Source organism: Cydia pomonella, chromosome 6 (genome assembly GCF_033807575.1).
Source record: "Cydia pomonella isolate Wapato2018A chromosome 6, ilCydPomo1, whole genome shotgun sequence".
In the NCBI taxonomy this organism is placed as follows: domain Eukaryota; kingdom Metazoa; phylum Arthropoda; class Insecta; order Lepidoptera; family Tortricidae; genus Cydia; species Cydia pomonella.
Window position 1 is genome coordinate 22,004,102 of NC_084708.1, and position 26,601 is coordinate 22,030,702.

Below are 26,601 nucleotides of genomic sequence, written 5' to 3' on the forward strand. Positions count from 1 at the left end.
ATTATTTGCTACGCTGATTTCCCCTGAGCTGCGGGAAATACAAAGTCGTTGGCTTACTTAGTCAATCTTATGTTGTTCATTAAGAGTTCTCGTGGTATGCCTACATGCATAAGGAGCTGCAAAAATGCATGGACTCATTGTGAATGATTCCATTCATAAAGTTACCAAGCATAATTTCTGCTGGATCTTCCTATATCGATGTTTTTGTAACAGTTAAGCTTAAAATATGAAGTTCAGCTCTTTTTAAAACAGATACAATCTTTATGTATTCCATATTCCAATAATTTCCATATTCAAAACTATAGTCGATTGTTTAACTATAAAGTACATTACAGTACATACATTTACTGTACAATAAGCAAATGAGCTTTCAACACTAATTTCTATGGGAAGTACTTTGCACATAGTTGAAAAAAAAACTATAATATGGTACGTATTTTGCCATTTTATCTATGGAATTTCAAGTTCATATTCGTGTCTCCCTTTATTTACTTCTATGAACGAAAAACGTGATATAATTGGAAGCAGGAGCCCGATTCTGATTTAGCAATCAGTTACGGTTTTGATCTTCATGATACTATCCTGACGATCGCTCACGTTCACCTTCACAGTCGTGTTATTAGCGTGCTCGCATTATTGGTGCGTAACAAATTCTTAAATCACAATCGGCTTTCAGCTTTCGAGACGAAAATTTAAGATAATTAAATTTAATAGCATAATGTTATAACATATTCAAAGGTATTGCTTTCAGAAATCACTTATGGAGCCACTTATACTTACCTACTCAAGTTACTGATATTCAGTTTACAAATACGTTTTGCTTGAAATTAATATTGGTTTCTAGTATAGAGAGAATTGATCTCGAACAATACTCACGTGTCTCCTCGAGCAAGTAATTCAATAACTTAGTTGACTTTTCACTCAACCATTGAATACTACAAAATCAACAACAGAATATGTACACGATGAAATTTAATCGGTGATCAGGAGTTGAATAATACTAATTACCAATATATAATAGAATCAGGCATTACTTTGCGGAAATCCATATTTATTAAAACAAATAAATATTACATTGCTTATCCGCGAAAAGATAACGTGCTAGTCAATCAGTGCTAACCCGTTATACTCGTACTTACTTGCGTATTTTTACATGTAATTAATGTTCCAACCCTCCCATCGCAAAAATAAATACGCAAATAAATATAACAACCCACCACCGAAAATACAAAACTCGACACGTGTTTAGCCTCTCTACGAGGCACCCTCAGGAGATGTTGACGGTCCGAAGTCCGGCGACTGAATCAGCTGCCTCAGTTCGTTGCTTCATTCATACTCTATAGGCGATTGTGCGGAACATAATGTCTGACATAAGTCCACCTCTCACAGCAGGCAAATGTAAGCCCTTATCATCGCAATTTTCTCAGTAAATTTGTGTCGGATTGTCGGTTTTAACTGTTTAAATTTCAAGTTTGTTAACATAGACACTTAATTTTAGAAAGCCTTACAAAAATAACTGAAATAAGTCAGGAGCAGCAAACTTTGGGGAATTAGGGTGCCAATCACTGTCACTGTTTCTCGAAATTAAATGAGAAATTAAAGATCACAAACATTTGAGAAAAAAATGAAATTATCTTCCGTATACAATTGCCAACCCTGAATAATATATTTGTGAAAAATATATTTAATAAATTTTGCATTTAATATAGTAACAACAAAGTGTATCACTCTTATTTGCCCATCCTGTACTTGATGAAAAAAATCCCATTTTCCTATTTCATATTTTTTAAAGAACAGCAAATAAAAGCAGCAATAGAATTCGGAATTACTTCCTCTAAAGAAGCAGGAAATCATGAAAATTTAATGCCTTCCTGCTGTTATGCGAATTTAGTGACGTCATTTCCATTTAAATGAATAAAATGATCGAATTCCTATTGATAACCGGAGATAGCTATCAGAATTCAATTGAATTGGAAGTTTCTAAATAATTGGGGAGCTTGCATGAAAAAGTATTTTTTATTGAATATTCCAATATTATTATAAAATTTCGAATCAGCTTAGGTTTAATCAACGAAAACCTGGAGGCCAATTTGAAATAAAAATAAAACCGGCCAAGAGCATGTCGGGCCATGCTCATAGTAGGTTCCGTAGTTACTCTTCCGTCACAATAAGCTAAACTGGAGCTTAAAGTATGGTAGATTGTTAACCAAGGGATGAACTGTGGGTGTACGTCTTTTTACTATGAAGGGGAAACTTTTTGAGATAACTCACACAACAGCCATAGCCAACAGCTAAACTGATCATATCCGCTATAGTTTTCATTTAATGTCTTTTTTAAGCTCTACTTCCAAGATTTTTTTCATATTTTTTGGACCTATGGTTCAAAAGTTAGCGGGGGCCCCATTTCTTTTTCACATTCATCACTTTTTTTTTTCTTTCGGAGCAATTATCTCCGAATATATTCACTTTATCAAGAAATGTTTGTTGAAGACTCCTATTAGTTTTGAAAGACCTTTCCAACGATATCCCACACCGTAGGGTTGAAGCAAAAAAAAAATCACCCCCACTTTACGTGTAGGGGAGGTACCCTAAAAAAAATTAAATTTTTAGATTTTATTGTACGACTTTGTCGGTTTTATTGATTTATATATCCATGCCAAATTTCAGCTTTCTAGCACTAACGACCACGGAGCAAAGCCTCGGACAGACAGACAGACAGACGGACATGGCGAAACTATAAGGGTTCCTAGTTGACTACGGAACCCTAAAAAGGGCTTTTAGAATTGTCTCGATGCTAGTTTCTTTCGGTATGAAAAGTACAGTCAGCGATAAAAGCTTGAACCAAAAATGTTTTTTTTTATAAAACTAATTATTGTAAATTTAATGGCATCTGTCCAGCAGTATAATTTTGCCAGCTTCTAGGTTCGAATAACAAAATTTACTTATATGACGATTTTGTCAATATCAAAAGTGTGCTCGTAGAATAAGACGTTGTGTCGTAGTTATTCTTAGTAAAGTGATAGCTGTACTTTACAAATAGCCACGATGAATTGCCGGGTGTTCGATCAGGAATGGTTAAAGGCGTTTGAAGATAAATTCTTCATTAACTGCACACTTCCACATTAGTTAAGTGCATAAAATCTATGAATATTAATGAGCAAAGAAACAAAAAAATCTGAATTCGCCTTCGCCATTTTGAAGTTCAAACTCCAATCGAATGCCTTGATCACACGTACCGAGTACAGAGTGCCATCGGCCGTGTGTACTCGTCATGATCATCATATCAGCTTTTTATCGCCCACTGTTGAGCATAGGCCTCTCTTCCAGTACACCACTTATCCCGGTCCTGAGCTAATCGCATCCAGAAGTGACCCGCAATCTTCCGAATGTCGTCCACCCAACGAGCCAACGGACGCCAGGGGCTTCTTTCATCCGAAAGCGGCCACCATTCCGTTAACATTTTAGTCCACCTGCCATCACTCTGCCTAGCAACATGTCCCGCCCAACTCCATTTTAGGTTGGTAATGACGCAACCCGCGTCATCGCACCAAGGTGCTAGACGTGGGTTGCGTTGCAAGATCGAGTAAGGAATGTCGAGACGGATCTCGACATTCCTTACTCGATCTTGAAGCTTGACACCGAACATGGCGCACTCCATGGCTCTCTGTGCTACACGGATTTTATGCACAGCCTCTTTGGCGAGCGTCCATGTCTCGGCACCGTAGGTCATGGTGGACAGGACACATTGGTTGAAGACGTGTGTACTATTTGACGAGTACTCCGAGTATCCGCCGAGTACCAACTGTCTCGCCACTGCACTCGGTACGTGTATTCATGGCGTAAGTTAACCTGTATTTTGACAAATCGTACAACCCACTTTTAGCTATCCGTAGATACTGTTACCCTGCCAGAACGTGCCGCGCAACAAAATTCAATTTGCTTACTTATAAACAAACAGGAACACGTTTCAACTTTTGACAGTTGTTAAACGCTACAGTGCTCAAAGTGAAATAGAAGTAGGGATGTACGGGCCGGTGTTGCGGGCTGGCCCGCTGTTTTTGGACTTATGACTAAATTTACAAACTTAACACATTCAATGCCAGCGCGAGGCCAGTAATTCAGGAAAACAATTTGTAGTGAGCATTTAGGTACGAACAAAAAACCCACCTACCATTATTTCATAAAAAAATTGATTTTATAATGTATTTTTTTAATACCACGTCGGTGGCAAACAAGCATACGGCCCGCCTGATGGTAAGCAGTCACCGCAGCCTATAGACGCCTGCAACTCCAGGGGTGTTACATGCGCGTTGCCGACCCTTTAAAAACCTGTACACTCCTTTTTTGAAGAACCCCATACTGTAGACCCTCGGGAAAACCTCGAAAGGGAGCTCATTCTACAGCCGGAGCATTCGCGGGAGGAAATTCCTCTTAAACCGCACAGTACGCGATCATTTAGGTTCTAGGGTGTGAAGATGAACACTCTGCCGACGGCGAGCGATGCAGTGATAGAAAATGGCCGTTGACATCATGTCAAATAATTCTTCAGAGCACAGCCAATTGTACAAGCGGTAGAACACACAAGGAGGTAAAGTCTCTCCTTAGACTTAAAGGTTCAATACCGCTTGTGAGTTTCGGATCGTCGACGATTCGTACAGCATGCCCTTGGACTGAGTCGAAGGGACCAAGCTGGAATAGGCTTTTACCAAACTACGTATATGTCTTCTTATACCTAAATGCCAAGAACATGCATTATTTTGCTTTTAAGTTTTAAGTATTCTGATACAATCAAGTGTACAGAGTTCAGGAGGTCAATTTAACTTTAAAACAATATCTAAATGTCAATAATTTAACTCTGGTGTAATTTAAATTGTCAATTAAATAATACAACATAATAATTACAATTAAGTTAAAATATTAAAATTAAAAGTTTAAAATTAAATTTTGAAAATTATAAAAATTATAGAATTTAAAATTAAATTTTGTCCAATAATGAAATCCAATGAATACCAATGAATAAAAATAAAAATATTTTTTAATAATAATAATAATTTTGCCCGCAGGGCAGCTTGTGGCGAGCTGTTGGGGAGTAACGACCCCACGGACCCGAGTGCTCCAGAGAGTCGGTCAGGGTCTCCGTCTCCGGCGTGTCTTCGTCGGTCGGACTGGAACCCCAAGGGGACCCGTAGGACTCTCAGCTCTGGCTTGCCTTAATTGGCCGTCCAGAGGGGAGACGTTAGAGCTGTACGCTCCAGGGGTGGAAGTGTTAAAGGGCATAACGCCGCGAGTAACTTCGGAGAAAGCGCAGCACACCTCTCGACACCCCTGAGCCGCTCACGCCGGTGTTGCGCCTGGCCGTCTTTACGATGGCGCATCAGGTGCCCATCTAGCGAGTGGCGAGTCACCGCCTGCCTTGATAACACTGTATATCACAATGTTATTGCAGGTGTCCGGAACTCTTAGCAATAGCCCAGTCTTATTTTCCACCCAAATTCAAACCATAGACCAAGACTCTTTCCATTTTTCTGCAATAGCCTCCAATGCCTGCTGAAACCGGTTTATGGGTATCTATTTATGAATGGGTTCCAGCAGGCGTTCTACATGACATCAAAGCTCTCCAAACGGCCTCTACGTGTTGGATCTATATCCCCACCCACGCCTTATAAATGACCGGGCTTATTACCCGAGAGTTTGTAACGGAGATACAAATAATAATTAAAACATGTCATCAATAAAATTTACAAAAGTAAAGTAAGTAAGTAAGTAAGTAAATATTCTTTATTGCACCACAAAGAAAACAAATTTAAAAACAGATTTACAATGTAAAGAAAGGTAGCAACAGGCGGTCTTATCGCTGTAAGCGATCTCTTCCAGACAACCTTAGGGTAGCAGGATATAAAGAACAGTAAGTTTTTAGAACAGGTAGTGCACGAATGAATTAGAGGAATAGGAAAATTACACATACATTAAGCAGACAGTACATACAGTATATTTACAATTTAAATAAACATATAAATATAACAATACATACCTATATTAAAATAAATAAATATTAGATGCATATCTAAATATACATACATACATAATATAACACAGCGGCACATTAAGAAAGAGACAAGTAATGATTTTTCAGTAGGGTTTTAAAGCTTTGAAGAGTTTTCGCGCACCTAATATCTAAGGGCAGGCTGTTCCAAAGCCGAACAGCTCGAAAAGTGAAAGAGTCAGTATAATATTTTGTAGAGGATGGCCTGGCGGAGGAGAGATAGGTAAAACGCTCTTTAAGATATGGGGGAGTAGAGGGGTTGAAAAGAACGCTAGTAGAACGAAACGAACGAAAGTAGTGTGAAGGCTGATCTATCTTTTTTAACATGGGTGAGTCACACTGTCGGCAAACACTTTCAGAAGACTACTAGGGCTCCCCCGCATCCTTCCTCATGATTGCATGAAAACCATCAACCCCCGCCTCCGTACCTCCGCTTATGGTAGTATGCAAAAAAAATTGGCAATCGTTGTTAACCAATCAAACAACCGTATGTTTTCACCGCAAGAAAAATAAGCTGCCGGCTATGAAATAGCCTGCGAGCATTTTATGAATTCATACCGTCTAAATGACATTTTTATTTTGTCTCTTAAGCGGTAAACTTGAGTTCGTTAGCTGAGGCCTTAAAGGAGATTGAATGGCGGCTTTTTTGTATAAAAAGTAGGGTACAAGTATTTGTACGTCTAGAGTTTTCTTACAGACGTGTACCTACGGAATTTTTACTGCATTATTTTCTCTTTTAAAGTAGGTGAGTGAGGTAGGTCAAATGTGAATAGTTATGTTATTACATTACATGTAACTCCTCTGGAGTTGCAGGCGTACATAGGCTACGGATACTGCTTACCATCAGACAGGCCGTATGCTTGTTTGCCACCGACGTAGTATAAAAAAAAAATAACCATCACGTGAAGCGCATTCACTTTTTAGAGTAGACCGATAATTTGTACGTTTGTACAATATAAAGCTTAAATCACCTTAACAAAACACAAATTATTACAGTAACAAAAAAAAACAATAAAAATGGCACAGAAAAATAGAAATAAGCACACGTACAAATTGGAATAATTAATAAAAAAAAATAACCAAACGTTTGAAAAACTTTTACTCGACTAACGAATTCCTTTGAATAAAACTCCTCGTTGCTGTTCATGTATGGTTTTTTTTTTTATAAACAATAAATTTAAAAAATGTCTTTTAAAGACACGACAAAACAATATGTGGATATTTATCCACATATGTATTACCCTCTAGCGGCCCACGGTCCTAATACAAACTACCTCCTATAAAATTATTACATGGAAGAAAGTTGCTGTGTTTGGTTTGATTTTGATACTAAACAAATTTTATTATATTTTTCAAATTTGATGCCCAAGTTTTCTTTAATCCTGGGCCGCTAAATGTACACTACACTGTAGACTATTAAAATTATAACCCATTTTGGATGAGCTGTATCAAACATCTGTGGACAATACAATAAAAGTTAACGACTTTGGTACACATGTATCCTGTTTTTTTTTTGAGCCTCATGTACTGAAATAATGTATTTCGTTAGTGAGTACAGCGTAAAAATTTGATTTAGTTTCCCTTTAATTTGCGATGTCTACAGAAAAGACGAGACGTGAATGATCCGTATAGTTATTTTTCCTTTTGAGTATTTAAATATGTAGTATGTATATACAATACAACGTATACAATGTTGTTTTATTTAAATAAAATATTCAATTTTCCATACTCTATTCTAAGAACGTTCACCAAAAAGAAAATATAAAAATAAAGGTTCCAGAAACATTTCCACAAGCGTCTATTTTTCTCCCTAGGACTTAAATCCTTCGAAAACACCTTAATCAGACCGGAATATCTATTCACCAAACGTTTTGTATCGGAAGGTCGTTTCTAGCCTAATATATATTTCTAGTCTATTTCTAGTCTATTCTCTACCAGGCAAAACAGAAAAGCGTCAAGGTGAGTGCAGTGAGAAATAAAGCAAAAAGCGTAACTTTTGAGCGAAGTATAATTTCTACATAAGTATAGTATGTTTAATTATACCTTTTGACTATGAAAACACTAAATATATACATATACCGACTAATTCCTACTACACCTGCATTAGCAGGTGGTTATAAAACAAATGTTTGAAAGTTAACCTAAATACCTTTAAAAATATTAAAAATATAATATAATTTGACCTAAATACCTACTTGTAAATAAGAGGGCTAAGGATTTAATATGCAACAAACGTAAAAAACGATCACAATAATCTTCGCTCAGCTAAACTGTGGAATAAACCATCGCCCTTTGTATGTCTAGACCGATAGGACCTTCTAACCTTTAAAAGCATACTCCATTCTTAAAGGCCGGCAACGTACTTCAACCCCTCTGGTGTTGCAAGTATCCATGAGCGACGGTAATTGCTAACCATCAGGTTAATGTCTACTCACTTGCTTTTTAATTATATCATAAGAACACACTCAACTTTGTATGAAAACCATTTTGACATTTATCTCGCTTTTACTACCGACTGTATAATGTACACAGGAAAGACGCGAACGAGTTAAGCATAGGTACTATAATATATGAGTACGACCCACAACCACAATAGTATTTCAGAAGCAAACAGGCCAAATTTGAACGTACAAGCTTGCGTAGAAGCTAACAGGCCAAATTCGAACGTACAAGCTAACGTAGAAGTTAACAGTCGAAATACGAACGTACAAGCTAACGTAGAAACTAACAGGCCAAATCGAACGTAGAAGCTAACAGGCCAAATTCTAACGTACAAGCTAAAGTAGAAGCAAACAGGCCAAATTCTAACGTACAAGCTAACGTAGAAGCTAACAGGCCAAATCGAACGTAGAAGCTAACAGGCCAAATTCTAACGTACAAGCTAAAGTAGAAGCTAACAGGCCAAATTCTAACGTAGAAGCTAACAGGCCAAATCGAACGTAGAAGCTAACAGGCCAAATTCTAACGTACAAGCTAACGTAGAAGCAAACAGGCCAAATCGAACGTACAAGCTAACGTAGAAACTAACAGGCCAAATTCGAACGTACAAGCTAACGCAGAAGCTAACAGGCCAAATCGAATGTACAAGCTAACTTAGAAGCTAACAGGCCAAATTCGAACGTACAAGCTAACGTAGAAGCTAACAGGCCAAATTCGAACGTACAAGCTAACGTCTAAGCTAACAGGCCAATACCTATGTATTGGCGTGGACAAGACACACTATAACTAAATACATTCATTCTTTCGAATTGGCGTGTTATACTAGACCTTTGTGAATAACCTTCAGTTCGAAGCTCTATACATCAGCAGGGGTCCAACTTTAAGACGATCCGATCCTAAAACAAATGTCTAGTTTTTGCATATAAATACGTTCGCACTTTTAGGCCTAGGAAGACGATCTAATTTTATAAATCGCAACTTGATTGTATTATGAATTACTTATAAAACAAATCAAATTATACTGTTACATATTTCGATTTGTGTATTTTATGTAGTCAAATTACTTCTATATTAAAGTTCGAATCACGCCTTTACCGCTGGAGGGCACAGTCACATTTTCTTTAGTACGAGTATATGACATCTATTTCAGTTTATAATTTTTGTATAAAGTCGAAAAATATTAAATCAGATAGTGATTTTTATAGTACAAATAGGCTTCTAGGTGATCCAGGAGCTCATTTCTCAAACGGTATTAGACTAATAATATTAGTCCACGAACTGACAAATCGTATGGATTACCATGGCAACACACTAATAATATTAGACTAATAACGTTCGAGAAATGGGCCCCTGATCTCAAACGTACAGGTTCCTACCAATTTTTCTTCCCATCAGAATAAGGTTTATCGTTTTATTGAAAATAAAATAAGATAAAATAAAAGTGAAAATATCGTCAGTGTACAACTTAACACTTAAACGGATTTATTTTACACCATCTGCGTTCAACGAGCTAAGTTGTAAAATACTCGTAACTTTATGGAATTGTACTCGTTAAAACTGTATCCATATTAGATATCTTTATTTTTTAATGCATATGACTTGGCAATCGTACAGAATGCTTTACTTGTTCTCGTATATATATTGTTCAAAATTGCATGTCATTAGGACTAGCGCTATATTCAATTAGAATCATTTTAAATATAGTTGACAATTATTTTTATGTCATTTTGTAGCCGTGCGATGTTCAAGTCATTATTAGTATTAAAAAAATAAAGATCATAAGATGATCTTTATTATTTTTACAACCATATCAATACTCGTATTAAATATTTTCCAATATTGATACCGTTGATACGGTTTTAAAAATAGGTAAGTCTGTAGAAGTCATGTTCTGTCGACACCCAATGTATTGACTAAAATAAACGGCTTGGTTTAACATTAGATCTCAAAACTTTTTTGTATTAGAAGAACTGCGTTGCGAGACTTGCATCTTTTATGTAATGTTTTCGGGAGCACTAAACTCGCGACTGCTCCGAGCAGTGTGAAAGAGAGTCTAAAGACTGAGAAAGAGAACGTAACATGAGTTTGGGACGTGCTAAATAATTCATGATCTTCCACTTTTTGTGAGTATTCCTACTGAATAGAAGGGATCGAGTTCATAAAATACCTCTTCATGGAACCTGTGCTTCATGGAAGTCATTCAGTCACGTGTCTGCTGTCGTTAAACTAGGAGGCTCGCCTTCAGTAGATACGTACACTAAAGCAGTAACTGAACTTATAAATATTAAAGTCCCGTTTTTTGTAAAAACGCGTGTTTACTAGTCAAAACTAGTTTTTCGAAACGCCTTGGTGAAAACTGCTTTTAACTGGGACTGTCCAGTTAAAATTGGTTATCACAAAGTGCCTTGATGATAACTCGTTTTCACTAATTAGTCGAAATAAACTTTAGTTATCACTAGTTTTGACTAGAGAAAAGACTAGTTTTCACGGTATTCTGCCAAAGTTTAAAGATAGGTCCGATGAAGAGCAAAGCGAGAAGGAATATGTTAGATAGACCGTAATCAAACAGCGGCAGCCTCCGGCGAGAGCCAGAACCGACCTTCTATAGGTATTTTATAAAAAAAGCTTATTCTGTATCGTTTAGTCAAAACATGTTTAAACTAAAACTATTTTTGAACCATAACTTAAAACTTATTTTACCAAGGCACTTTGCGTGAATCGCCAATATCGTATCAAAACCGTAACTTTTACGTAAATCGGTTTTTTTTTATAGGACATTATTACAAAAATTTACTAAGTCCCACAGTAAGCTCTCAATAAGGCTTGTGTTGAGGGTACCTAGACAACGATATATATAACATAGAAATACTTAAATAAATACATAGAAAACACCCATGACTCAGAAACAAATATCCGTGTTCATCACACAAATATATGCTCTTACCAGGATTTGAACCCGGGACCATCAGCTTCATAGGCAGGGTCACTACCCATTAGGCCAGACCGGTCGTCGAATTAGCCTCTCAGTCGTAAGTACGTAAATATTCTTCATTGCACATTTTGCACCACAAATAAAACAAATTCAATACAGATTTATGTTTTAAATAAAGTTAGCAACAGGCAAGAAGGTAGTAAGGCAGGTAAATAAAAGCAAATTAAAACAGGAAAAATTCACTGTCTTGGGTGGGACTTGAACTCACGACAACTGGATCGGTAGCCCAGTGCTCTGCCATTTGAGCTACCAAGACCTTACTCTATTAAAGCGAATATTTCCACCATATATGAGCCTTAGGGAGGCCCTAGCGACATCTACCGTAAGTGTTACACTTCTTAAACCTCTTCAGAAACGTCTGCGAACGATGCTATTAAGATTAGAATAAATTTGTAAAAAAATTCGTAGTTAAAAAAATTATAGGATTTTTCGCAGACGTTTCTGCGTGTCAAAAATTAAGTTAGAATACTGCTTTGCACATAAACTCCTCTATGGCACAGCTCAGCAATAATAAAGATATATGGGCAGTAAGCTCACTCTAAACGGTATTGAATCATGGCTAACGATGCTGATGGCTTTACGAATGATCCTTAGTATTTATTCCTATTTTAACACGACCGAAGATGGTATTAGAGGGGAAGAGTATTCATTTATATTGCATTTAGACGGCCGGATTCGAACTTTAATATACGGATGTTAGTGTCAAAAGTGACGTTTTGTCACTTTTGAAACTTAAAGTTCGAATCGTGCCAGTAGCTATTGGCCAATTACGTAGCAATTTATATATTTAAACAATAGATAGCTTTAAAGAATGACTTACGTTAGAATGGCTCGGTTCCGGGCGGATGCATGTCATCACAGGTCATCTGTCATAGAAAATGTGTATATTAATATCTTATAAACTAAAGGTTAGGAAAGGAAATAATCTCATGCAGCGATTTCACTTACGAGTATTTGCTACAAGGGAGGGGAAAATTTTACAACACCTACGCCGAAAATCTAACAAAGTCTAAAAACAATTAAAACTTACAACTTTTCAACGATTTACTTTGAACAACTTATTCAAAAACAAAGGTTACCGTTACCTACCTTTCATTTATTTCGCTCACTTTTCCACCTAATTGATCTCCGTTAAGAAAACGCCCCCGTAATTAAAGGCTGCAGGAAAAACCAAATCATCTAATTTCCTCGATGCTTAGCTAAAATCTCGGGTTACGTGCGAAATTAATCCTAATTACCAGGCAATAAGTGTATACCGTGTGTGTAACACGAAACTTCAGCAAAAATGCCGGGAGTAGAAAGGGCACCGGGCAATATTTACTTCTTAAATGTTGCATAAAATCTGCTATGTGTGTCATTGTGGCCTTTATGGCCAAGGATATTTTAAAACGCAAGCATCTTAGACACGAAGGAGGATGTACAATCCATATTCGTATTCAATCAGGGACAACAGGTACTTGAACGATTGTCGTAAGTTTTTTTTATACGATGAACGGAACTTGTCACGCCACATTTTTTTTAAATTCTAAAATATATTTTTTTTATCTACGTCGGTGGCAAACAAGCATACGGCCCGCCTGATGGTAAGCAGTCTCCGTAGCCTATGTACGCCTGCAACTCCAGAGGAGTTAAATGCGCGTTGCCGACCCTAAACCCGCCCCCCCCTCGTTGAGCTCTGGTAACCTTACTCACCGGCAGGAACACAACACTATGAGTAGGGTCTAGTGTTATTTGGCTATTGTTTTCTGTAAGGTGGAGGTACTTCTCCAGTTGGGCTCTGCTCTAGATCTGGAATGACATCCACTGGCTGTGCCCTACCACACAAAGCGAGATGACATTCACAATGCCCATACCTCTCTTTTGGACGTAGTTTAAGGACGTACCCGGGTCCAATACTCGTATCATAAACGCACCTACCGATTTTATATTATTAATTCCTAATTTATTTCATATGTATTTATTACAAGTATTTATTTTACCGCTTACAAAATTTCGCTTAGACCCTTATTCCGTTTTATTTATTGCCCTGTTTACCGCAAAGCAGACTAAATCAAGAGTATGTAAATACGTATAAATCTCCAAAACTGCTTTCAGGCAAAATACCATAAGGTCTTTGACCTCTATATAAAATACTTATGATATGTCTGGCTGTCTGCTATGCTACATCTGAGACGAATCTCGCAACACCACCACATACATGCGTTAAAAGTGTAATAAGAAAAATACTTGGAATAGATTTCTTAAAGCAATAAGTTCGCCTTCAAAAAAGAGCGTACTTCCATCTTAAAGGCCGGCAACGTACTTGCAAACCTAAAGATTAAATACGTTTTGGAGGAGGAAACAGTCGAGAGTGAATCCTCGATTTTTGAGTTTTTTGCGTGGGAATTTTAGTCCGAGCTGCAGTAGTCCTTATCGCACGCACGCACTCCACCCCACCGTAGCGCGACAGAAACACAGCTTCAAAAATTTGAGAATACAACATTTTCTCATCTAGGAATTGCTCTTAAGACATTTTCAAACTGACGACCGGTTTGGCTTAGTGGGTAGTGACCCTGCCTACGAAGCCGATGATCCCGGGTTCAAATCCTGGTAAGGGCATTTATTCGTGTGATGAGCATGGATATTTGTTGCCGAGTCATGGGTGTTTTCTATGTATTTAAGTATTTATAAATATTTATATATTATATATATCGTTGTCTAAGTACCCTCAACACAAGCCTTATTGAGCTTACTGTGGGACTTAGTCAATTTGTGTAATAATGTCCTATAATATTATGTTGACTGTCCTGTTAAAAATTAAAAAGTTTAAAGCATACATAGCAAAAACAGTTTCTGAAATTCCTAATCCGGCATTTGAACGATCCTGCAGGCATCGCTTGTCAGATTTAGCCGGGCGGAAATATGACTGGCATGGAAATCGGGATCAACTTGGTGCGAAGGATTTTAGTCCCGGTGAGAATAAAACTAATATGGATGGAGTTAAATTGAAGCCGGTAAAGTCGGTGCATTTTAATTGGGTTTGGTTAAAAACTGGTGTGCACAGGTAAATTCATAGAATACTAAATAATTTTAATTTTAATTGCCTAACTTAGGAAATTATACCTAAAATTATACCTAGTCGGTAGTGAGCGTGCATGAACTGTAGGAGGCAGCACAGGAGCCGTCAGATTTTTGGCGCGAGGCGTAAATGTGATGTTTTTTGTTCCCATGTAGCCCACAAAATGGCAGAACCTACTATGTACAAGAAAACACGTGACGTGTACATGTGCATGTTTATGGTTCCGATTCAGGCCACAAGATGGCAGACCCTCTAACGCGCACGGTCCCTATACAGAAACCCTGGCAACTTGGAGATACTTGTGCTGATGGAAAAGGTGGACAGCGGTGTCCTATATTTTTTGTAATTTGAGCTACAATTATTATAACAAAGTCCCAAGCACATATCACACATCAATTTCGGCCATATCAAATTCTAATTACTTCATTGTTTCAATTGAAATGAATAATATTGATAGACTTCTATTAACATCGATACCTAAGAGCACTAAGAGTCTATATTTATATGTCTAATTATAAATAGGTTAAGTGAAAAATGAAAAAATGAAAATGAAAAATGATTTATTCTCTCACAAGCATATTTAACAAAATACAGGTTGGTGTCCCTTTTTAAGTATAGATATACCTGTGTTAAGGAACACCGCTCTTCCTTAGTGATTATGATTACCTAGAAGCTAAAAGCAAAACTATGATGGCTACAAAGTATAAACTAAATAATTAATATGTAAGTAAACTATGTAATACTAAACTAAGATGCGAGTAGCAAAGTAACTAATGTAATTTTAAATGTTCAAGTATAAGAGCCACTTTTAAGTGTTTTGCGCGCATGTGTGTGTGTGTGTGTGTGTGTGTTTTGCATGTGTGAGTATGTGTGTGTGTGTGTTAAGGGAATGGTGCATTGATTAATTTATATTAGATTATGATTTAAGTAGATTTTCCATATCAACATAGTTTTTAGTATTTAACCAGTTTTTTATTTTTATTTTACATTCTCTGTAGGTGGAGGGATATATATATATTTCATTATTTAAAAAGTTGTAAAATTTTGCTGATTGAACAATGTACTGTCTTTTAGCAAAGGCAGACTTTGTAGATGGAATAGGGATTATGTTAGTTTTTTTTCCTTCTAGAGGTATTAGAGTCAGGGTAATAAAACGTAAACTTATGTATCCGTAAGATTACATTAAGCACATTTAATTTTCTTACAGATAAAAGTCCACATAGATCATATAGATCAACGGTTGGAAACCTATAAGGCTTAAAGTACATGACTTTTAGCAGTGCTCTTTGAGCTCTTTCAAGTTGTAAAATTTTTGTTTTAGTGGCTCCACCCCATACTGAAACACAGAAAGAGAGGATCGACTGAGCTAGGACAATATAAATCTGATTTAAGTAAGTAAGTAATTAAGTAAATATTCTTTATTGCACCAACAATTATACATTTTACATACATATAAAACTACAAATAACTTTAATCAAGTTATCGCGACCTAGCACCGTATTAAGTAAACATGATACCTATTCTATTTTAATTTTGCTTTTGTAGCCACAGGTAATAATTTGGTATGATATGTACTTCAATTTTTTTTTATTAAAGGAAAGTTGAAAAATTCCCCGCTTCCGGCAAGACTCGAACATCCGTCCTTTTGGACCGGACCAATCGCTAGGCCACGACATTGCGCAACTAAGGCGAGAACCATTAGGTGGTAAAGGTCCGATCGCTGTGTCTCGCTCCAAGCTATGGTTGTCGCCTTAGCCGAAACCAGTCGCGCAATGACGTAGCCAGCGCGATACGCATACATGCCTTAGGGTGGCGCCTAGCGACATCTACCGAAAGACTGTTTTATCTTAACGGCTTCGGAGTCTCAAGATGTATTGATAATTCACGAGTAACAATATATAATGGTAAGCGATACTAAACTAATTTGTAGTATCGCTCGCAGACGTATGTGTGATAAAAATTAGTTTAAATATAAATGAATGACGTATTGAATATCATAAGAACGTCACCCATTTTGTCAAAATAATCTTGTCACAGAACTAATTTCGCAACAGTGATGCAACTGCCGCAGATGCAGACATGCCGAAAAGGGACCCACTGATTACCAGTTCGCCGGACGATATTGGCCTGTCAGTTATTCACAAAAGCTGATCGACAAACTGACAGGCCGATATCGTCCGGCGTACTGGTAATGAGTGGGTCCCTCTAGAATTCCAGGACAGCTGGTAAAGTTGTTTCAGAATAACTTTAAAATTTCTTCAAACAGACACCGCAGATAAATTAAACCATTATTACGGTTTCTTCGTCCACCTACGTACGCAATACATTTATTTCACACCCAGAATTAACAGCAATTGATAAAGTTTCCAATCCAATGATAGTTAAATCACTCGTCGTTGCAATTTAAACTTTGTTCTCTTCTCTTTAAGTTAGTTTTAGTTTGTACGAGATAAAAACTGTGGCAAAGAACTGTGCGGAAAAGTGGATCGGACAAATAGGGAACAAATTAAACAGTATAGGATTGAATCTCTGTTTGCTCGTGTTTCCAGGACTCGGTCGTGAAAAGTGACCCGAGATTCACCTGTGCTGCGTACTTGTATCTGTGTGTTACCTATTATTTTATACCTAGTTTTTTTAATTATATGAATAGTATAGATGTCGCAAAGTGATCTCAAATGCCGGTGCGCATTGGCTTATACAGCCAAGAGAAACGTTGTCCCTCACATACAAATGCTGCATAAATCATTTGTCAAGATGCTAAAGGCCTCATAATGATTATTAGAATAAGGAAATATTATAAATAAAAATAAATAAATAAAATAAATATCATTTATTTCTGACAATACGGAATCCATATACCTATACAACTTATAACTAAATTACATTAATAAAAATTGAAAAAATAAATTAAAATTATAATTAAATCAAATATACTACAGCTTTAAAATTAATTAAATTAAATTAAATAACAACCATTTAAAATTAATAAATAAAATTATAACTAGCATTTATATTTTATATTCCATTCCAGATAAGATGAGACAGAAGGAAAAATGGTTTTTTTAATATTTCCCAATTATACACTCCAAACCTAGTTCTAAATAAAATGTAGAATACGAAAAAATATTCACAAATTTTATAACTCAATCATTTTAGCAACGTTTATATCATAATTTGTAAATAAGTCTTAAGGGTGATTCACGCTAGACCGGGCCGGGCCCGGGCCGGAGCGTCCGACACGTCGTTTTCTATGACGGCTGATCGGTGATCACGTGGTGCTTTCCATAGAAAACGAAGCGCCGGGAGCCCCGGCCCGGGCTAGCGTGAATCACCCTTTAATCAAAAACTCTTTCATAATCGTTTTGTTAGACCTACGTCTAGTTTAAGTCTGCAGTTATATCAAAAATATTTCCTGTATACATCTTGCACTTCAAAATATTATTTGCGCCGGAAGTTACATTGTACCTAGGCATTCTTATCATTTCCTTATAATGTACGAATAAAGATAAAACCAATTAAAGAAATATACATTACCTAATCTTTTAACTGCAGGGATTAATACTCGATAAGCTTATACAACATCATTATCTCAATATATCATTGGGATCAAAAGTTCTTATTTATTTATTATTTATGATAGTATCGATAATTTTCAGGAATTTGATACGAGTTGATAAGTATATTTCATTGATTCACAATTCAGGTATGAAAACGACGTGTGATTTGAGTCCATTTGTGTTAATTTATAAATTATACATTAAACTAGTCCATATAATTAACTTTACAATAATTATTTTCTGTATATAAAATAAAATTACGATCACTGTCTAATTTTTATATCATATAAAAATATGCGGATCCCTTTGTTTGACAATTAAAAGTCATAATGTAACGATAGTCGTAGTAGAAAAAAGAAAAACGCCAAAACGAATAATTCTCAAACTGTCTACAACTGTGTTAACATTAAACCAGTACCCCTAGTGTAAATAAATTCGATTTCGAAACGTGACGTACGGGTTTGCGTTTAGTCTCATTTTGTATTGGATTTAGAAAGAGCGCGCCAAGCGGGACGTTTTGGAAACTCAAAATCCTATACAAAATGAGACTTAACGCAAACGCGTTCGTCACGTTATGATGTCGATCAAATTTACACTAGGGGTACAACCCTAAAATTGCAAACGCAAATTTTCGCCGTATGCAGTTTAGACATGGTAAACATTTGTTAAACCACATAGTCCCAAAGAGTAATCAGATGCAGCTTGTTTCAAACAAATGCAGTACAGAATCTACAGTTTGCTGCAATAGGAAAGCAAACATTAAGAGGAAAGGGGACGGCCGCTTCTCCATACCAACGTAGTCCCCATTTTCCTCTCTGGATATTTACATCATGCCAAATATTTTTACAAAATTTGATGTTATTAACCATAGCTACGTTTGACTTTTTTAGATTTTATACAAATTTTATGCCGAAAATGCCGTAACTCTTAAGTATAGTAATTAAAAATTCGAATAAATCAAATGTATGGGCATAGTTGTTATTTTCAATAATGTTAATATCCAGAGAGAAAAATGAGGACTACGTTTGAATGAAAAGGCGATTTCGTGCGGGTCCTCCACTTTCCCCAGCAAGCTCGGTTCTCCATACAAACTTAGTTACGCTCCCATTTTTAAACGACTAGATAGATTGCACTACTTTGTACTTACAATAGGATAAGGTATATATCTAGTCCTGTAATTAGTTTATGTAGATTCAGATACCGTATTTTAAAAAATACAGCGAATTTAAGCTTTTCATACAAAACTTGTTTTTGCTCTATTTCGTTAGTTTTATAAACTGGAGCTGTATAAACTAGTTACAGGACTAGATATACCCCATGGCATTGTACGTGCAAAGATTCATTCCAATCCAACGCGTAGTTTTAAAATGAGAACGAAACTCCGTTTGTGCGGGAAGGTGAAATTTGGCCGAGCTTGCCGGGGACTCTTATTTATTTATTTAATTTTTATTGCACAATACATGAAGATACAAATGGCGGCCTTAATGCCTTAAGTCAACCAATGGGTTAAACCAGAAAGATTAAGTAGATGCAGTGTCTTTTACAGTAAATTAATTTGTAACCGAGACTTTATATGCATATAAACTATATATTGATAAATTTACACATATAACTAATACAAATAAACATACATATATGAATACATATATAATTATATCAAGTGTGAATCATTAAGTTGACTCTTAACTGGTATCTTCGTAATTTATTATCTGGGGATAATACTTTTAACAAACTTGCATTTGTGTATCAAAAGTAAAGGAACTCCTCTGGAGTTGCAGGCGTACATAGGCTACGGAGACAGCTTACCATTAGGTGGGCCGTATGCTTGTTTGCCACCGACGTAGTATTTAAAAAAAGGAGAATTTATTGTAGACGTTACGTTTTCCTTCTTCAAATTCTTTATATGTATCTATGGGGTTGTCAGAGACTTACAACGTACCAAATGTGCTACCGACTTTTGGTTTGTTTACATGGTTCTACTAGTTTAAAGTATTATTTTTCTTGTCTCGTAGAAAAAGTATTGTATGCAACGTTGTATAAGTTGGTCAAAAAATGCTCGTGGCTCGTGGCCTTTACAATGTTCACCTACGCTTGCGTCTCCGGCTCACATTGTAACCCACGCCATCGCCACTCGCCTTTTCTGAGCCTTCTTATACAACGGTTGCATAAAATACTATTTTGGAACGTCGACTGTACAAAATTAATCTAGTATATTAACTTCATGAAAGCCATTATCCCGTAACTTTTGGACCCGGGTACGTCCTTAAACTACGTCCAAAAGAGAGGTATGGGCATTGTGAATTTCATCTCGCTTTGTGTGGTAGGGCACAGCCATTGGATGTCATTCCAGATCTAGAGCAGAGCCCAACTGGGGAAGTACCATCCACCTTACAGAAAACCGCAGCCAAATAACACTAGACCCTACTCATAGTGTTGTGTTCCTGCCGGTAAGTAAGGTTGCCAGAGCTCAACGAGGGGGGGGGGGGCGGGTTTAGGGTCGGCAACGCGCATGTAACTCCCCTGGAGTTGCAGGCGTACATAGGCTACGGGGACTGCTTACCATCAGGCGGGCCGTATGCTTGTTTGCCACCGACGTAGTATTAAGAAAAAAAAAAACTTAGTACAACACTCAAGTCTTAAGTGTCATAATAGCGACAGAACCAAAAGATTTGCATTTTTTTATTCCACTGAAGTATAATGCTTAAATTTATGTGTAGATTACTTTCAATTGTTCAGTCTTAAACAATCGGGCTAACAGTCCCTTTACGGTTCACACTGGGTTACTTTTCATTGTCAAGTGTACAAAGGACAGGTAAGAAGGCATAAATATTAACACAATTTTAGGCTTTAAGTCAATGGAAAAAGCAATTATTTATATACGTGTGTTTATTATATAAGATATATCATTTTGTTACTAAATAAAGTGAAGAAGGAAAAAACTTATTTTATATAAAATCCTGACCAGTAATATAACTCACGCGCAAAGCGCTGCGAAGGTACTTACTCCATGCTTATAATGTATATGATACTTACTAATTAATAGCACCCAATTTGCCTATTCTGTCAGAATGGTAACTACGAAACCCTACACTGACATGGCCCGACATGCTCTTTGCCAGTTTTTTAGACTCGCAATAAAATGTAAAATTAAAAATAATATTTAATAGGCTATGTGTAGAAAGAACTGGACTCCGCCGTCCTGTAGCTAATGGCGTGCTGGGTGGGTAGGTGGGAGGCAAAAACTCATTTTGGGTCATCGCGCCAACCAAGTAAGCAACTAAGTATGTGTAGCTTGTTTGAAAAAATATTATTTCCAGAAAATATGCTTATTTTGAAATTCATAAACCAGAGGTCTGCTCAGAAACACCTAAAAACCGCAAGGAAAGAGTTTAAGAGTTTTTTTTATTTCTCATAAATACCGTGGCCCGACTTAAACTTTTATCATTAATTTCTTTTTACTGGAAAATAATTAAAAGCTTAACCACAGAACCCGGTTTAAGTGTACGTTTTTCCCTGATTCCCGTTTTTCCGTCGTAATTCTATCCTTTCCCAAGTTTCGGTTAATTAAAGGATTCCTTTTGTTCTTACAGCCTATTATGTCGAAGATTTGAGAAATCAAATACCCCTTGGAGATGATTCAATGTAGCCGTGCTTTACATTTTAAAAGATCTTTACCTTCTTGTTCCGGACTGAGGGTTGATGAAGATGTTTTTTTAGCCAATTAGTTGTAGGTATATTTTCAATGGCCTTGTCTTTCGATTGTAACAACCAGCGGTGGCGTCATGGTTCCATTTTTATCACTTATCACTATGGCCGTCACTTTCGCGCTTACATACTTGTTAGAACGTGACAGGCATGGCGACAAACGATAAAGAGCTGACCATCTTAGCCCTACAGCATTTTGTACTTACCGCGGTTTGACGGATGCAATTTGGATTGACATTCAAAAAGTGCGGGGACAGAATGAAATTTTAATAATTATGATGCAGGAAATCGCTTTTATAACTAATCACATGAAATAAACTTAATTGTTATTCTATGTAATATTAATACCTATTAATTAACCAGAATGCCTTCAGTCAATGTCAGATATTTACATTTAAGATCAAATTAAAGAGATTTACAAACGGATAAATTATTTATTTAGACACGGAATTCCAGCAGCTATAAAAGATACATTAAACTTTTTAGATAGTAATACAGAGCCAATTATAGGACCTCGCAAATATAAGAACTAACAAGCTTAATTGCTATTATTTACTTCAAGGATGATTTACATTCGTTTTTACTATCTAGTTTTCGTATATAACATTTTTAGCCGTTAATAAGATCAGACCAGGCTATAGTTGGCAGAAATTTTGATAGCCCAGCCTGTGCAAGTATTAAGTAAACGTCATAATTTCATAGATGTTTGACTTTTAAAATAACACTTTCACTAACAGCTATCAAAATCGCTGCCAACTTATCTTGCTCTGACTTTACGTCGAGTACTTCAACCGACGAACTTTAAACCGTTTTACCTAGACATTGTCGGGTGGTCGCAAGTGACGTCGGCTGAAACGTCAATAATCGAACCGGAAGTTGTCGTCGGCCATCGCAGCTCCATTAGTGATGTGTCGACAAGGATCGGGGTAAGCTGGATATGCTCGAAACATTAGGCTAATTCGAATGTACATTCAAACAATAAGTTTTCTTACTTGTGACTGTACTTAACTTTCCTTTCCACAGGCAACTAATACTCATCGAGACCATTCTAACAACCCTTAACACAATTAGGTTATATTGTTGCTTTATTGCCGAGTTCCTATGGCCACCTCCTATCTTCATCATCAAATTAGCTCGATGTATATATCTAAGCAAAATTTCAGCTCAATCGGAAATTGGGAAGTGGGTCAAATTTAGCATCCAAAATTTGTGAAAGTAAATTAAATAAAAGCTTGTAATAATAATAATAAAACATTATGTAATTTTATTCGCGTGTGGATTTCGCACGTACTTGTTCGTATTGGCGCGAGCGAGACGCATTGGCGAATGATAATAAAATTACAATTTGTTGACATCCAAATGTAATTTAATAATGTCCTCAATGTAAAGTTTAACTTTTTCCAACTGTTGATCCATAGGGTGATCGATTTAATAATACCACGACATAAAACAAATAAGCAAAGCAATCGAAGCAGAAAAAAAGGATACAAATTGACAGAAAGAAAACATTCCTTACACTGGAAAGTGATCGCACGTCTTAGAATATAATACCTGCCTATCGTAATCATTGCTTATGCTTGCTGCAGCTGGCGCCAGCGACAACATTAGAAACTAAATACGGTCAGAGTAATAGCAATAATAATATATTATGTGACCGCGGCGGCAAAATGTCCCACTTTATTGCTTGCCATAATGACGCCTCGTCCTTATGACAGGCGACAAAGTGGGACGTTTTGCCAGCCGCGGTCACATATGGTCGCGGTATACCATGGAAAGCAACTCACAGGACGCTAAAACCGCTCGCTCCCAGCGAATTCGCAGTAGCAAATAAAAAGCGGCCAAGTGCGAGTCGGACTCGCGCATGAAGGGTTCCGTACCATTTAAGACGTATTAAAAAAAAATCTACTTGCTAGATCTTGTTCAACATTTTACCACTTTGGACACACATTTTACCACTTTGGAACTGTCTCTCGCGCAAACTATTCAGTTTAGAAAAAAATGATGTTAGGAACCTAAATATCATTTTTGAAGACCTATCCATAGATACCCCACACGTATGGGTTTGATGAAAAAATTTTTTTTTTAATTTATTGACGTATTAAAAAAAAACTATTAACTAGATCTCGTTCAAACCAATTTTCGGTGGAAGTTTGCATGGCAATGTATATCATATATTTTTTTTAGATTTTTCATTCTGTTATTTTAGAAGTTACAGGGGGGGGGACACACATTTTTTCACTTTGGAAGTGTCTCTCGCGCAAACTATTCAGTTTAGAAAAAAATGATATTAGAAACCTAAATATCATTTTTGAAGACCTATCCATAGATACCCCACACGTATGGGTTTGATGAAAAAAAATTTTTTTTTTAATTTTTATGACGTATTAAAAAAAAACTACTTACTAGATCTCGTTCGAACCAATTTTCGGTGGAAGTTTGCATGGCAATGTATATCATATATTTTTTTTAGATTTTTCATTCTGTTATTTTAGAAGTTACGGGGGGGGGGACACACTTTTTACCACTTTGGAAGTGTCTCTCGCGCAAACTTTTCAGTTTAGAAAAAAATGATATTAGAAACCTCAATATCATTTTTAAAGACCTATCCATAGATACCCCACACGTATGAGTTTGATGAAAAAAGATTTTTTGAGTTTCAGTTCTAAGTATGGGGAACCCCCAAAATTTATTGTTTTTTTTCTATTTTTGTGTGAACATCATAATGCGGTTCATAGAATACATCTACTTACCAAGTTTGAACAGTATAGCTTTTATAGTTTCGGAAAAAAGTGGCTGTGACAGAATCGGACAGACAGACGGACATGACGAATCTATAAGGGTTCCGTTTTTTGCCATTTGGCTACGGAACCCTAAAAACAACAAATCACACAGAACTACAAAATGGCAATCATATCAGCGTATCCAAGGTATGCAGTTTAATCCACAGTTTAGCTGTGGTATGCAGAAAGTTTCTGGAGAACACACAGCTGAGAGCTATCAAACTAAGTGGTAAAAATCCAATTATTAGTTAGTGCTTCTGGATATTTTCCGCAGATCGACAATTGCGTGAAATCGAGGTAGCGTAACCAACCCAGCCACAAAGCCCCCCCCCCCCCCCCCCCCATGGAAATATCGCGTAGAGTTATTATTTTGCATATTCCATAATCTTTAGATCTCGGGCTCTTCCGCCGGTCCTCCGCACCAATTACTCCCGACTTGATAGAATAACCAAATTACACACTTTTCGCGTCACATCCCTTAGATGAAAGCTGACTGAAAGGAAATTAAAAAATTAGGAATGTTATCTATGGTGGATCTCGGCTTTTGCATTAAAAGTCACACGGATTCATTTCCAAAAACTCCCATATAATTGAAGTTATGCTGTGAGGGTAGAAGCACTTGCTTCTAGGTACTTACCTACATAAATACATAGACGGCTGCTAGTTTTTGTTTAACAAGGGGACAAAGTTGTTGTTTAACCGCTCGCTAATACCAGAGCAAACGAAAGATTCCAAAATTTAACCACAAGCGTAGCGAGTGGTTGCGAGGCTTGAGCGTTGGAAAGGTTTCAAGGCACGTGGGTTAAACAAACACAAAATTTTTCACCACACCAATGTGATGCAAATCTAACTATGTAATACCAAATTGTTCACTCAGTTTTAGGGTTCCGTAGCCAAATGGCAAAAAACGGAACCCTTATAGATTCGTCATGTCCGTCTGTCTGTCCGATTATGTCACAGCCACTTTTTTGTACTCATGTTATTGACACAGTGAAAAACTAGGTTTATAGCTTTTTATTTTTTCAAAATTTGCAAAAACTATTTTTTTTATTAAAACTTCTTCCTCGCGTTGTCCCTGCATTTTGCCACGGCTCATAGCGCCCTGGGGTAAGCTTGAAAACTAATCTCAAGATTTGGCGTAGGCACTAGTTTTTACGAAAGCGACTGCCATCTGACCTTCTAACCCAGGGGGTAAACTAGGCCTTGTTGGGATTAGTCCGGTTTCCTCACGATGTTTTCCTTCACCGAAAAGCGACTGGTAAACATCAAATGATATTTCGTACATAAGTTCCGAAAACCTCATTGTTATGAGCCGGGGTTTGAACCGGCGACCTCCGGATTGCAAGTTGCACGCTCTTACCGCTTGGCCACCAGCGTTTTTTTTTTTAATAAAACGAAACCTATAATCCTAGAATATATTATATTGAAGCGATCGACATCAAAATCAAAGTAATTTGTTAACATTAAGTTAGTGGAAAACGTTTTCTCCCGAAATGGTATCTCATAGAAAAATTTCCGTTATTTCGTTAAACTTGAAAAGCAATTCTTCGCTTTTAATTCGTATACAAAAAGGAAGCAAAACAACGAAAGCATCATACCTTTACACAAAGCCAGAAGTGCAAAAGTAACATTTGCAAAATAGTACTCGAGGCAATATCACTTCAAACATTCCTTGCCTCTTTAAACCTATGTTTTAAACGTTCAGTTACAAATGGAAACTCTCGCATCTTTAAATTCGTATGAGCTCCTTTAACCCTCTGACCGCCAAAGACGTCAACTGACGCGCTCGTCTACAGCCCAATATCTACCTTCGTGCATTACGACAATGTTCACGTTGGCGCGCCGCGCACGATAGGCTTGGCGTTCAAAGGATTAAGATTTGCCAAAGTGAAATATTCGTGGTGTAGCTACACCACAAATATTTCACTTTGGTGAGTCTCTTTAAAGATTTCTGAATTCGGGCAAAAAGCTGTGCTACATCGTGTTCACTTATCTTCCTTTTTAGGGTTCCGTAGCCAAATGGCATA

At 36.8% G+C, this 26,601-nt stretch overlaps 1 long non-coding RNA gene and 1 other non-coding gene across 2 annotated transcripts in view; both read right to left on the reverse strand.

Moving 5' to 3' along the window:
* LOC133519314 (uncharacterized) overlaps positions 1-26,601 on the reverse strand; it is a 277,736-nt gene that overhangs the window by 203,992 nt on the left and 47,143 nt on the right. The window lies entirely within an intron of this gene.
* On the reverse strand, positions 11,658-11,730 carry Trnag-acc (transfer RNA glycine (anticodon ACC)). Its single transcript has one exon. It is a non-coding gene; the product is annotated as a tRNA-Gly (tRNA).